This window comes from Coregonus clupeaformis, chromosome 23 (genome assembly GCF_020615455.1).
Source record: "Coregonus clupeaformis isolate EN_2021a chromosome 23, ASM2061545v1, whole genome shotgun sequence".
Lineage (NCBI taxonomy): Eukaryota > Metazoa > Chordata > Actinopteri > Salmoniformes > Salmonidae > Coregonus > Coregonus clupeaformis.
Window position 1 is genome coordinate 2,861,527 of NC_059214.1, and position 15,068 is coordinate 2,876,594.

Here is a 15,068-nt window from a genome sequence, read left to right on the forward strand (position 1 = left end):
CTCCGCTACACGCGCCGAGCATGTGTCCCTGGTGTGCAAGATGCTTGGTCGACTGTTGGAGCATGACCTATAAGTCAAGGCTGAGAAATGTCTGTTCTTCCAACATTCTGTCTCCTTCCTAGGGTACCGCCTGTCCGCGTCAGGGGTGGAGATGGAGAATGACCGCATTTCAGCCGTGTGTAATTGGCCGACTCCAACCACGGTAAAAGAAGCGCAGCGGTTCTTAGGGTTTGCCAACTACTACCGGAGGTTTATCCGGGGCTTTGGGTAGCGGCTCAGGTAGCGGCTCCTCCTTGCTGAAGGGGGGACCGGTGCGACTACAGTGGTCAGCTGGGGCGGACAGGGTTTTTGGTCACCTGAAGGCTCTGTTTACCTCGGCTCCCGTGCTGGCTCATCCGGATCCCTCCTTAGCATTCATAGTAGAGGTGGACGCGTCCGAGGCTGGGATAGGAGCTGTGCTGTCTCAGCGCTCGGGTACGCCACCAAAGCTCCGCCCCTATGCTTTCTTTTCGAAGAAGCTCAGCCCGGCGGAGCGAAACTATGATGCGGGGGACCGGGAGCTGTTAGCTGTTGTCAAGGCTCTCAAGGCGTGTAGACATTGGCTTGAGGGGGCTAAACACCCTTTCCTTCCATGCTGTCACAGTCACTAGCCCATTCAAGCTTAACATCCTTGTTAAGTTCCCTTGGAGAGTTCATCAATGAGCTTGACGCCTTGATAAGTTCCTTTCCTGAGGATGGCTCACCCCTCACAGTTCTGGGTGACTTTAACCTCCCTACGTCTGCCTTTGACTCATTTCTCTCTGCCTCCTTCTTTCCACTCCTTTCCTCTTTTGACCTCACCCTCTCACCGTTCCCCCCTACTCACAAGGCAGGCAATACGCTTGACCTCATCATTACTAGATGCTGTTCTTCTACTAATCTCACTGCAACTCCCCTCCAAGTCTCCGACCACTACTTTGTATCCTTTTCTCTCTCGCTCTCCTCCAACACTACTCACTCTGCCCCTACTCTGATGGTAATTTGCCGTCGCAACCTTCGCTCTCTCTCTCCCGCTATTCTCTCCTCTTCCATCCTATCATCTCTTCCCTCTGCTAAATCCTTCTCCCTCCGATCTCCTGATTCTGCCTCCTCAACCCTCCTCCCTTTCTGCATCTTTTGACTCTCTATGTCCCCTATCCTCCCGGCCGGCTCGGTCCTCCCCTCCTGCTCCGTGGCTTGATGACTCATTGCGAGCTCACAGAAGAGGACAGGGCAGCCGAGCGGGAATGGAGGAAAACTAGACTCCCTGCAGACCTGTCATCTTTTCACTCCCTCCTCTCTACATTCTCTTCCTCTGTTTCCGCTGCTAAAGCCACTTTCTACCACTCTAAATTTCAAGCCTCTGCCTCTAACCCTAGGAAGCTCTTTGCCACATTCTCCTCCCTGCTGAATCCTCCTCCTCCTTCCCCTCCCTCCTCCCTCTCTGTGGATGACTTCGTCAACCATTTTGAAAAGAAGGTTGACGACATCCGATCCTCATTTATTAAGTCAAATGACACCGCTGGTCCTGCTCACACTGCCCTACCCTATGCTTTGACTTCTTTCTCCCCTCTCTCTCCAGATGAAATCTTGCGACTTGTGACGACCGGCCGCCCAACAACCTGCCCGCTTGACCCTATCCCCTCCTCTCTTCTCTGTTTCCGGAGACCTTTTCCTTACCTCACCTCGCTCATCAACTCATCCTTGACCGCTGGCCATGTCCCTTCCGTCTTCAAGAGAGCGAGAGTTGCACCCCTCCTCAAAAAACCTACACTCGATCCCTCCGATGTCAACAACTACAGACCAGTATCCCTTCTTTCTTTTCTCTCCAAAACTCTTGAGCGTGCCGTCTCTAGCCAACTCTCCTGCTATCTCTCTCAGAATGACCTTCTTGATCCAAACCAGTCAGGTTTCAAGACTGGTCATTCACTCTTCTCTGTGACACGTAGGCTCTCTGCACTGCTAAAGCTAACTCTCTCTCCTCTGCTCTTATCCTTCTAGACCTATCCGCTGCCTTTGATACTGTGAACCATCAGATCCTCCTCTCCACCCTCTCCGAGTTGGGCATCTCCGGCGCTGCTCACTCTTGGATTGCGTCCTACCTGACAGGTCGCTCCTACCAGGTGACGTGGCGAGAATCTGTCTGCGCACCACATGCTCTCACCACTGGTGTCCCTGATGGTTCAGTTCTAGGCCCTCTCCTATTCTCTCTACACACCAAGTCACTTGGCTCTGTCATATCCTCACATGGTCTCTCCTATCATTGCTACGCAGACGACACACAATTAATTTTCTCCTTTCCCCCTTCTGATAACCAGGTGGTGAATCGCATCTCTGCATGTCTGGCAGACATATCAGTGTGGATGTCGGATCACCACCTCAAGCTGAACCTCGGCAAGACTGAGCTGCTCTTCCTCCCGGGGAAGGACTGCCCGCTCCATGATCTCGTCATCATGGTTGACAACTCCTTTGTGTCCTCCTCCCAGAGTGCAAAAACCTTGGCGTGACCCTGGACAACACCCTGTCGTTCTCCGCTAACATCAAAGCGGTGACCCGATCCTGCTCTACAACATTCGCAGAGTACGACCCTACCTTACACAGAAAGCGGCACAGGCACATGTCATCTCCCATCTGGATTACTGCAACTCGCTGTTGGCTGGGCTCCCTGCCTGTGCCATTAAACCCCTACAACTTATCCAGAACGCTGCAGCCCGTCTGGGGTTCAACCTTCCCAAGTTCTCTCATGTCACCCCGCTCCTCCGCACACTCCACTGGCTTCCAGTTGAGGCTCGCATCTACTACAAGACCATGGTGCTTGCCTACGGAGCTGTGAGGGGAACGGCACCTCCTTACCTTCAGGCTCTGATCAGACCCTACACCCAAACGAGGACACTACGTTCATCCACCTCTGGCCTGCTAGCTCCCCTACCTCTACGGAAGCACAGTTCCCGCTCAGCCCAGTCAAAGCTATTCGTTGCTCTGGCACTCCAATGGTGGAACAAGCTCCCCCACGACGCCAGGACAGCGGAGTCACTGACCACCTTCCGGAGACACTTGAAACCCTACCTCTTTAAGGAATACCTGGAACAGTATAAAGTAATCCTTCTTCCCTCACCCCCCATATATATATATTTTTTTAAAGTGGTTGTCCCACTGGCTATCATAAGTTGAATGAACCAATTTGTAAGTCGCTCTGGATAAGAGCGTCTGCTAAATGATGTAAATGTAAATTTGGACTGACCACCGCAATCTGGAGTACATCCGGGCGGCGAGGAGAAGGTGTTTTTCACCCGTTTTGCTTTCACCCTATCCTACAGACCAGGTTCCCAGAACACTAAGGCAGACGCTCTGTCCCGGATGTATGACTCAGAGGAGCGGTCTACGGATCCCACTCCCATACTTCTGGCTTCTTGCCTGGTGGCACCGGTGGTATGGGAGGTTGATGCGGACATCAAGCGGGCGTTACGTACGGAGCCCACTCCCACCCAGTCTCCGGTTGGGTGTCTGTACGTTCCTTTTGATGTCCACGATCGATTGATCTGTTGGGCCCACATGTCACCCTCCTCTGGTCATCCTGGCATCGGTCGGACAGTGCGCTGTCTTAGTGGGAAGTACTGGTGGCCCACTTTAGCTAAGGACGTGAGGGTTTATGTTTCCTCCTGCTCGGTGTGCGCCCAGTGCAAGGCACCTAGACACCTGCCCAGAGGGAAATTACAACCCCTACCCATTCCACAACGGCCGTGGTCACAACTGTTTGCCAGAAGCCTGTTTTTTCGGTAAGGGAGTCCATATCATAGATATCAGCCCCCTTACAGAGTCTCTGGTACTGTCCCCTGCCGGATATAATAACTCACTACTGTAGCATTGACAATTGACAATATTTACTAATGTATGCAAACAGAAACATGCCTTGCAACAAAATGTAACTTAGTGGTGAACTCAGTGGTGGAGGATGGGACTACAATAAGAACAACACTGAGTGCACAAAACATTAGGCACACTCTTCCATGACATAGACTGACCAGGTGAGCTATGATCCCTTATTGATGTTACTTGTTAAATCTACTTAAATCAGTGTAGATTAAGGGGAGAAGACAGGTTAAAGAAGGATTTATAAGCCTTGAGACAATTGAAACAGGGATTGTGTATGTGTGCCATTCAGAGAGTGAATGGGCAAGACAAAATATTTAAGTGCCTTTGAATGGGGTATGGTAGTAGGTGCCAGGCGCACCGGTTTGAGTGTGTCAAGAACTGCAGCGCTGTTGGGTTTTTCACGCTCAACAGTTTCCTGTGTGTATCAAGAATGGTCCACCACCCAAAGGACATCCAGCCAACTTGACACAACTGAGGGAAGCATTGGCGTCAACATTGGCCAGCATCCCTGTGGAACGCTTTCGACACCTTGTCCATGCCCTGACGTCCATCCCACTTCTCCACCCTTCTCTTGAAGTGTGCACTTGCACACTCCTCGTCATGGATTTAAAAGCATAGGATGGGGGTGTAAGCATTGGCAGGAGGGAGTTTCCAGCATTGATAAATCCATGCAAGAAAGTGTGGAAGTGCACACTGGGAGAAGGTTGGAGAATCGGGATGCAACTCACACGGTAACATGACTTTTAGGTCAAACTCATAATGGTACTGTCTATGAGGAGAATCAGTACCAAGTAATGACTTGTAATGACTTGCAACCATAGAGTTAGATACTGTAGACATGATCTATCTCTATGCTTGCAACCTCCACCTCCTATCTATCAAAGTAGTAGTAGGCCTACCTAATATAGGATACCTACTATCAGCTGGTATAGATGAACTCCATGAGGATGTGCTCCTCCTACATGTGCTCACTACTCAGTGAAGATGCCAGACAGAGAGACAGACAGGCAGGCAGGCAGACAGGACAGGCAGGTGGACACACACACACACACACACACACACACACACACACACACAGCCAGTGTGAGAGCCAGGTCACAAAAAAAGAAATAAATGCAAAACAAAGTTGTCTATAGTACATGCACACGCTAATGTGTCCTCTAATGAAAAGCTTTCAGATAGTAGTACCCTAGCTCTCATGAACCCAAGGCCATACAGCACTGGAGTCATGAGAAGGGCTAGTAGTGCACTTCTTCAGAGTAACTTCAGTGCATCATATCTTGCTTTCTGGCTGTGACAGATAATTATATAACCATGCTAGTTAGCTAGATAATTGTTTTATTGCATCTTTTAAATGTGAAATTACAAGACACAAAAGACACTTACCTAAGGGTGTTTCCCAATGGCCTCCTTGTTGGAAAGGTAATGTGGGCTAGCTAGCTAGAAGCCACTAGCCACTGAGCCCTTTTTATCCGAAATGGAAAAGTAAAAAAACAAAAAAACAAAAATTTTTATACACTAGCTGGCTAGTTAGCATAAAACACTGTTGCCTCTCAGCATTGCCAGCTAGTTACAGTGGGGAAAAAAGGATTTAGTCAGCCACCAATTGTGCAAGTTCTCCCACTTAAAAAGATGAGAGAGGCCTGTAATTTTCATCATAGGTACACGTCAACTATGACAGACAAAATGAGAAAAAAAAATCCAGAAAATCACATTGTAGGATTTTTTATGAATTTATTTGCAAATTATGGTGGAAAATAAGTATTTGGTCAATAACAAAAGTTTCTCAATACTTTGTTATATACCCTTTGTTGGCAATGACACAGATCAAACGTTTTCTGTAAGTCTTCACAAGGTTTTCACACACTGTTGCTGGTATTTTGGCCCATTCCTCCATGCAGATCTCCTCTAGAGCAGTGATGTTTTGGGGCTGTCGCTGGGCAACACGGACTTTCAACTCCCTCCAAAGATTTTCTATGGGGTTGAGATCTGGAGACTGGCTAGGCCACTCCAGGACCTTGAAATGCTTCTTACGAAGCCACTCCTTCGTTGCCCGGGCGGTGTGTTTGGGATCATTGTCATGCTGAAAGACCCAGCCACGTTTCATCTTCAATGCCCTTGCTGATGGAAGGAGGTTTTCACTCAAAATCTCACGATACATGGCCCCATTCATTCTTTCCTTTACACGGATCAGTCGTCCTGGTCCCTTTGCAGAAAAACAGCCCCAAAGCATGATGTTTCCACCCCCATGCTTCACAGTAGGTATGGTGTTCTTTGGATGCAACTCAGCATTCTTTGTCCTCCAAACACGACGAGTTGAGTTTGGGTGAAATACGTATTGACTCAAGACATTTCAGCTTCAATTTTTTATTAATTTCGAAAATGTTCTACAAACAAAATTCCACTTTGACATTATGGGGTATTGTGTGTAGATCAGGTGACACAAAATCTCAATTTAATCAATTTTAAAATCAGGCTGTAACACAACAACATTTGGAAAAAGTAAAGGGGTGTGAATACTTTCTGAAGGCACTGTATCTTGTTTTGTCTATATTGGTTAAAGGTAATGCAGTAGCATGGGAGTGTGCAGTGCTTCTCAAATGTACATTTGTATGCGTTCTCCACAGTCCTGTCCTCACAAGAATGTACTCAAGAGAACGTCCTCGGAGAACGAACTCGGAGAATGAGAGTGTGGAGCGCGGTAGTATGCATACTGAGAAACACCCCTTGTGTTCAGAAGAAGGTTCTAACTACAGTTAATAAGAGGCAGTGTAGCTGTGTTGAGGTCAGGTGATCTGGGACTGAGGTATTATCGTCTGCTCCCCCTGACGCCCTGGACTCCCCACGGCTGACCGGGCAGTGTGGAGGTTTAATAACTACTGTGTGACTGCTGGAACAATGAGCAGGCCCTAGTTTAGGGCTGACACAGCATTATAATGGCTACACATCACCAAGACAAACCCAACTGTGAAATCTACTACAGAGAGAGGAAAAGAGGAAGGAAGGCATGGAGAGAGGGGGAGAGAGGGGGAACGTATACTGTAGGTGTTCTAGGTGTGAACACAAAGGCATTTAATGCCAGAGAGAGAGAGAGATTAATGTGTCAGGTAAGGTGCTCGAACATTAGCATAAACATATCTCCTCCACCCTTAATATAATGGATGAACAGAGTTTAAACCAGAGCCAGGGGGACCAGAGTAATGCGTCTCTGTCTTCCTCTTAGTAAACTCTTACTTGTGGGTCGCATCAGGATAGCAGTCAACTGGGACCTCAGTAATTCTTCAGACAAGCAGCGCTCCCTGAAATGCCAGAGTCGGCGGGAACCCAGACAGACACAGTTTAAAGGGTACACTGTACACGACAGCAGAAACAGCAAAGGTGCTGCATTAGCAACATCTACAGGGAACCATACTCTCAGATTTGACAAATAAATAGAAACAAAAACAAACCAAAGGTTTCCGATATGGTCCTGGATGCCTATACTGTCTGCAGTTTAACTTTTCTGGCACGCCAAGTTACAATAGACTATATATATAAAGAATTGGGGAAAGTTGGAAGAATAATTAATTTCTAGTGTTGTTCTGATCACAGCTGTAGTGTGATGTTATCTGGCTGATTGCTGAGCAGCTGCGGATGCAGCTGTGAACCTCTCAGGCCTGCACCACAGATAAATCATCATCAACTACTACTGAATGACAACCCCAAGCTGCATGGACTGACGACATCTGAACATAGAGTGGGTGAGAGACTGAGGGAAGATTTCATAATGGGACATATCCATGTGCTTCATAGAACGGTGATGTATGAAAAGAACGTTCGTCTATATGCTTTATAGATGGCCGTATTGCTTAGCTGACCCTGTAAAGAGTGAGCACTATCCAGTCAGGGTCCAGTATCTGAGGAAGGGAACACTGGAGAGGTAGAGAGAGCAGAGCCTGCTTGCTGCCTGCTTCCTCAGGTGTGAAAGGTTAATATTCCTCTAGTTGACTACAGAGGGGACATTGACCTTCTCTCTCCCCAAGGGTGACAGCTCTGGGTAGTGTGGACCTGACCCACACTACATTACCAGAAGTATGTGGACACCTGCTCGTCGAACATCTCATTCCAAAATCATGGGCCTTAAAATAGAGTTGGTCTCCCCTTTGCTGCTATAACAGCCTCCACTCTTCTGGGAAGGCTTTCCACTAGACTTTGGAACATTGTTGCGGGGACTAAAAGCATTAGTGAGGTCGGGCACTGATGTTGGGCGATTAGGCCTGGCTCGCAGTCGCCGTTCCAATTCATCCCAAAGGTGTTTGATTGGGTGGAGGTCAGGGCTCTGTGCAGGCCAGTCAAGTTCTTACACACTGATCTCGAAAAACCTGTATGGACCTCGCTTTGTGCACGGGGCATTGTCATTCTGAAACAGGAAAGGGCCTTCCCCAAACTGTTGCCACAAAGTTGGAAGCACAGAATTGTCTAGCATGTCATTGTATGCTGTAGCATTAAGATTTCCCTTCACTGGAACTAAGGGGCCTAGCCAGAACCATGAAAAACAGCCCCAGACCATTATTCCACCTCCACCAAACTTTACAGTTGGCACTATGCATTCGGGCAGGTAGCATTCTCCTGGCATCCACCAAACCCAGATTCGTCCGTTGGACTGCCAGATGGTGAAGCGTGATTCATCACTCCAGAGAACGCGTTTACACTGCTCCAGAGTCCAATGGCGGCGAGCTTTACAGCACTCCAGCCGACGCTTGGCATTGCGCATGGTGATCTTAGGCTTGTGTGCGGCTGCTCGGCCATGGAAACTCATTTCATGAAGCTCCCGACGACCAGTTCTTGTGCTGACGTTGCTTCCAGAGGCAGTTTGGAACTCGGTAGTGAGTGTTGCAACCGAGGACAGACAATTTTTACGTGCTACGCGCTTCAGCACTTGGTGGTCCCGTTCTGTGAGCTTGTGTGGCCTATCACTTTGCGGCTGAGCTGTTGTTGCTCCTAGATGTTTCCACTTCACAATAATAGCACTTACAGTTGACCGGGGCAGCTCTAACAGGGCAGAAATGTGATGAACTGACTTGTTGGAAAGGTGGCATCCTATGACGGTGCCACATTGAAAATCACTGAGCTCTTCGGTAAAGCCATTCTACTGCCAATGTTTGTCTATGGCGATTGCATGGCTGTGTGCTCGGTTTTATACACCTGTCAGCAACGGGTGTGGCTGAAATAGCCGAATCCACTAATTTGAAGGGGTGTCCACATACTTTTGTATATATAGTGTATCTCTCATTGTAGCTCTCCCCGACTTTCCCCCGGTCTCTCCACCTCTTTCCCCCGGTCTCTCCCCCTCCCTCTCAGCCCCAGGTGGCTTTGACCTCTCCCCCTCTCTCCCCATGTCTCTGACCCAACCTCTCCCCCACTGACAGGTCCAGAGTCTGGCCAAGCGTCAGTGACCTTTCCTCCCCCACACTAGGGGGGTGCTGTTCGTGGCCTTTACAGCAGGTTAAGAACAGACAGGGGGATCGGCATATACAGCAGGTTAGGAACAGAGGGGGAGAGAGGCCTTTACAGCAGGTTAGGAACAGACAGGGAGAGAGAAGGGAAGTGGTATATGGCAGAGAGGCATCATGTGGATATACAGTACCGTAAGAACATTATTTGAAATGTGTAAATACTAGGCAGATCCTCTTCTAAGCGATAGATAGAAACACTACTAAGCAGTGGCATAGCCCTGTACCAGTTCTGTTAGTGTCACCCCATGTCTCATAGAGTGGAGCCAGGCAGTGATAACCCTGAGCCACCACCAGACAGACAGAAAGATAGATAGACAGACTGTCCAGGGATCAAACCCCTGTCTGGCCAGCCTCACCAGATGTAATCTCTGACAGTGAGTTGCCCTGTCCCTTGCCTCAGATCACTGCAGGAAATGGACCCCCTGACTATACTGCCCTATAAAGGCAAAATGCAGTATCTACAGTATGTACATTCTTTCTGCCTTCTGTCCAGACAGACAGCAATTTTTGGTACTTCATGATATTCTGATTGTATTTGTCATCAGGAAAATAAATACCACATGAATCAGTTATTACACCTGGCCATTACAACAGATCAAAGATTTTTGTAGTGCAGTATACTGGCCCCACCAATACATACATATGCATAAACACATAAAGCAGTGGGTTGGTAGCCAGGCAGGCTTTAAAGGGGCAGTTTTATTTTTTACAACCAAATCTCTATTTTTGATGTAAATGGCATGTTATAAAAGGGTCCAGACACCTTTTTTGTGATTATACTTTTTTTTATTTTTTTTTACTTACCTTAAAGAGAAAATCACTTCCTTATCCTCTTTGTGTGGTATGGGACCCCTGAAAAATCATTAACAAAAGCTCAAAAAACACACCAATATGCCCTTTTAGAAACTGACACGCTCTCAGTATAGTGATGTAGGTCTTTAGATGTTGTACACATGAAATTGTGTCATTCCGAACTTTATGCACAACGTTATATTCCATTTTAGATACAAAGTATATTGAAAACATTACAATTTTTACATTTTAGTCACTTAGCAGATGCTCTTATCCAGAGCGACTTACAGTTAGTGAGTGCATACAGTGGGGAAAAAAAGTATTTAGTCAGCCACCAATTGTGCAAGTTCTCCCACTTAAAAAGATGAGAGAGGCCTGTAGTTTTCATCATAGGTACACGTCAACTATGACAGACAAAATGAGGGAAAAAAAATCCAGAAAATCACATTGTAGGATTTTTAATGAATTTATTTGCAAATTATGGTGGAAAATAAGTATTTGGTCAATAATAAAAGTTTCTCAATACTTTGTTATATACCCTTTGTTGGCAATGACACAGGTCAAATGTTTTCTGTAAGTCTTCACAAGGTTTTCACACACTGTTGCTGGTATTTTGGCCCATTCCTCCATGCAGATCTCCTCTAGAGCAGTGATGTTTTGGGGCTGTCGCTGGGCAACACAGACTTTCAACTCCCTCCAAAGATTTTCTATGGGGTTGAGATCTGGAGACTGGCTAGGCCACTCCAGGACCTTGAAATGCTTCTTACGAAGCCACTCCTTCGTTGCCCGGGCGGTGTGTTTGGGATCATTGTCATGCTGAAAGACCCAGCCACGTTTCATCTTCAATGCCCTTGCTGATGGAAGCAGGTTTTCACTCAAAATCTCACGATACATGGCCCCATTCATTCTTTCCTTTACACGGATCAGTCGTCCTGGTCCCTTTGCAGAAAAACAGCCCCAAAGCATGATGTTTCCACCCCCATGCTTCACAGTAGGTATGGTGTTCTTTGGATGCAACTCAGCATTCTTTGTCCTCCAAACACGACGAGTTGAGTTTTTACCAAAAAGTTCTATTTTGGTTTCATCTGATCATATGACATTCTCCCAATCCTCTTCTGGATCATCCAAATGCACTCTAGCAAACTTCAGACGGGCCTGGACATGTACTGGCTTAAGCAGGGGGACACGTCTGGCACTGCAGGATTTGAGTCCCTGGCGGCGTAGTGTGTTACTTTGTTACTTTGGTCCCAGCTCTCTGAAGGTCATTCACTAGGTCCCCCCGTGTGGTTCTGGGATTTTTGCTCACCGTTCTTGTGATCATTTTGACCCCACGGGGTGAGATCTTGCGTGGAGCCCCAGATCGAGGGAGATTATCAGTACTCTTGTATGTCTTCCATTTCCTAATAATTGCTCCCACAGTTGATTTCTTCAAACCAAGCTGCTTACCTATTGCAGATTCAGTCTTCCCAGCCTGGTGCAGGTCTACAATTTTGTTTCTGGTGTCCTTTGACAGCTCTTTGGTCTTGGCCATAGTGGAGTTTGGAGTGTGACTGTTTGAGGTTGTGGACAGGTGTCTTTTATACTGATAACAAGTTCAAACAGGTGCCATTAATACAGGTAACGAGTGGAGGACAGAGGAGCCTCCTTAAAGAAGAAGTTACAGGTCTGTGAGAGCCAGAAATCTTGCTTGTTTGTAGGTGACCAAATACTTATTTTCCACCATAATTTGCAAATAAATTCATTAAAAATCCTACAATGTGATTTTCTGGATTTTTTTTTGGGCCGCCCACCAAAACTCACGGACCAGGCAAGGAGGGCATTAATCAGAGAGGCAACAAAGATACTAAAGATAACCCTGAAGGAGCTGCAAAGCTCCACAGCGGAGATTGGAGTATCTGTCCATAGGACCACTTTAAGCCATACACTCCACAGAGCTGGGCTTTACGGAAGAGTGGCCAGAAAAAAGCCATTGCATAAAGAAAGAAATAAGCAAACACGTTTGGTGTTCGCCAAAAGGCATGTGGGAGACTCCCCAAACATATGGAAGAAGGTACTCTGGTCAGATGAGACTAAAATTTAGCTTTTTGGCCATCAAGGAAAACGCTATGTCTGGCGCAAACCCAACACCTCTCATCACCCCGAGAACACCATCCCCACAGTGAAGCATGGTGGTGGCAGCATCATGCTGTGGGTATGTTTTTCATCGACAGGGACTGGGAAATTGGTCACAATTGAAGGATGGCGCTGAATACAGGGAAATTCTTTAGGGAAACCTGTTTCAGTCTTCCAGAGATTTGAGACTGGGACGGAGGTTCACCTTCCAGCAGGACAATGACCCTAAGCATACTGCTAAAGCAACACTCGAGTGGTTTAAGGGGAAAAATTTAAATGTCTTGGAATGGCCTAGTCAAAGCCCAGACCTCAATCCAATTGAGAATCTCTGGTATGACTTAAAGATTGCTGTACACCAGCAGAACCCATCCAACTTGAAGGAGCTGGATATGTTATGCACACTCAAGTTTTCTGTCTTTTTGTCTTAATTTTTGTTTGTTTCACAATAAAAAATATTTTGCATCTTCAAAGTGGTAGGCATGTTGTGTAAATCAAATGAATACTTTTTCAAGCCACTGTATATGGCAATGGTCTATTTGCATATAGGCCTACTGTAGCTCTGATTGGTTATGGCGCACTGGTCTGTGTAGAGTAGGGGCTGAGTGGTGCCTGTCAATGCAATATAATCCTACTCCGATGTGTAGAGTAGAGGCTGAGTGGTGCCTGTCAATGCAATATAATCCTACTCCGATGTGTAGAGTAGGGGCTGAGTGGTGCCTGTCAATGCAATAGAATCCTACTCTGATGCGTTCTGCCTACAACAAAATCTCATGCATAGTTAGTTTTGCATACTAAAGTCTTGCATAGTTCGTTTTGTTTCGGTATGTTGCATTGAAAGTGCCTAATATTGTGTTGATTCGATCACAGTTCCCACAGTAAAGGGAAATGTTGATAGTGTTAACTAAGGGGGAAAACTCTAGAAAGTTGAGTGAAGTTCAATCTTGTGCTTCTTCGCATGGGCTGAGCGGCAATCCCGGGGAGCTGTGCGCCCGCACGCAGCTTAGAGGGAACATTGGTCTCGAGTCGCACAAAAGGGAAAATAACATTGCCGATAAAGTTTGGAATGACACAATTTCATGTGTACAACATCTAAAGACCTGCATCACCATACTTAGAGCTTTGACGTTTCTAAAAGGACGTACAGTATTTGGGTGTTTTTGGAGCGTTTGTTCATGTTTTTTCAGGAGCCCCATACTACACAACGAGGATGAGGAAGTGATTTGCTGTTTCGGGTAAGTTTCTCTGGACCCTTCTATAACATGCCATTTACAGTACATCAAAAATAGAGATCTGGTTGAAAAAAAGAAAACTTGTCCTGTAGACCTTTCCTGCAGTCAATGACCAAAAGCACCCTCTTTGGCCTCATGGGTGGAATGTTATTAATATTGTTCATAATTTTATCATTAATAAAGATTCCCGACGAAAATCCGGTGTTTCTATGTCAAACAGTTTTGTTAAATGTCAGTCTGCTGTGATGTTTATAAAGTGTAATATTGGGATGCAAACTCAACATTGAATACATTTCAGCTCTATATCTGACATGGTACAGGTGTCCTCTTTTTTTAAAGCCCATAACCATGTGTGTGATCTGTGTGACCCTGATTTAGCTCACTGCAGTAAAAGGTTAAAGCAGCTTCAGAAGACAGACAGACAGATGGGTCTCCCTCCCCAATCAGTCCTATTCCAGCTGCTCAGCATGGCCACTGAGAGCAGCACTGACAGACAGCAGCATGACCACTGACAGCAGGCTGAGACTATAGACAGATCCCTAACACTGATGACAGCTGGAGGTAGAGCACACTCGAAAAGGACAGCACCCCTCACTCTCTATCCACAAATTCCCAAACATAGTGTTTGTATAATACATTAATGCTGTGCTCTTATCTGCAAAGAAAGAAAACCACAGGAGTTGCATATACTTTTTTGGGCCCAGCACCGGTGGATACATTTGTGGTGTGCATATCACAAACACTCTTTATCTGTGTTGTCATCTTTCACAGCCTCATATCCCTTATCGCAAATACAAACACAGCCTCTCTCATATCACACACATCCTCTCTCATATCAAACACATCCTCTCTCATATCAAACACAGCCTCTCTCATATCAGACACAGCCTCTCTCATAGCAAACACATCCTCTCTTATATCAGACACAGCCCCTCTCATATCACACAGCCTCTCTTATATCAGACACAGCCTCTCTCATATCAGACACAGCCTCTCTCATATCAAACACAGCCTCTCTCATATCAAACACAGCCTCTCTCATATCAGACACAGACTCTCTCATATCACACACAGACTCTCTCATATCAGACAGCCTCTCTCATATCAAACACACTCTCTTATATCAGACACATCCTCTCTCATATCACACAGCCTCTCAGATCAGACACAGCCTCTCTCAGATCAGACACATCCTCTCTCATATCAAACACAGCCTCTCTCATATCAGACACAGCCTCTCTCAGATCAGACACAGCCTCTCTCATATCAGACACAGCCTCTCTCATATCAGACACAGCCTCTCTCATATCAGACACAGCCTCTCTCATATCAGACACAGCCTCTCTCATATCACACACAGCCTCTCTCATATCAGACAGCCTCTCTCATATCAAACATAGCCTCTCTTATATCAAACACACTCTCTTATATCAGACACAGCCTCTCTCATATCACACAGCCTCTCTCATATCAGACACAGCCTCTCTCATATCACACACAGACTCTCTCAGATCAGACACATCCTCTCTCATATCACACACAGACTCTC

General features: G+C 46.5%; 1 protein-coding gene across 2 annotated transcripts in view; it reads right to left on the reverse strand.

The window, feature by feature from the left end:
• LOC121536914 (ephrin type-A receptor 6) overlaps nucleotides 1-15,068 on the reverse strand; it is a 279,339-nt gene that overhangs the window by 166,698 nt on the left and 97,573 nt on the right. The window lies entirely within an intron of this gene.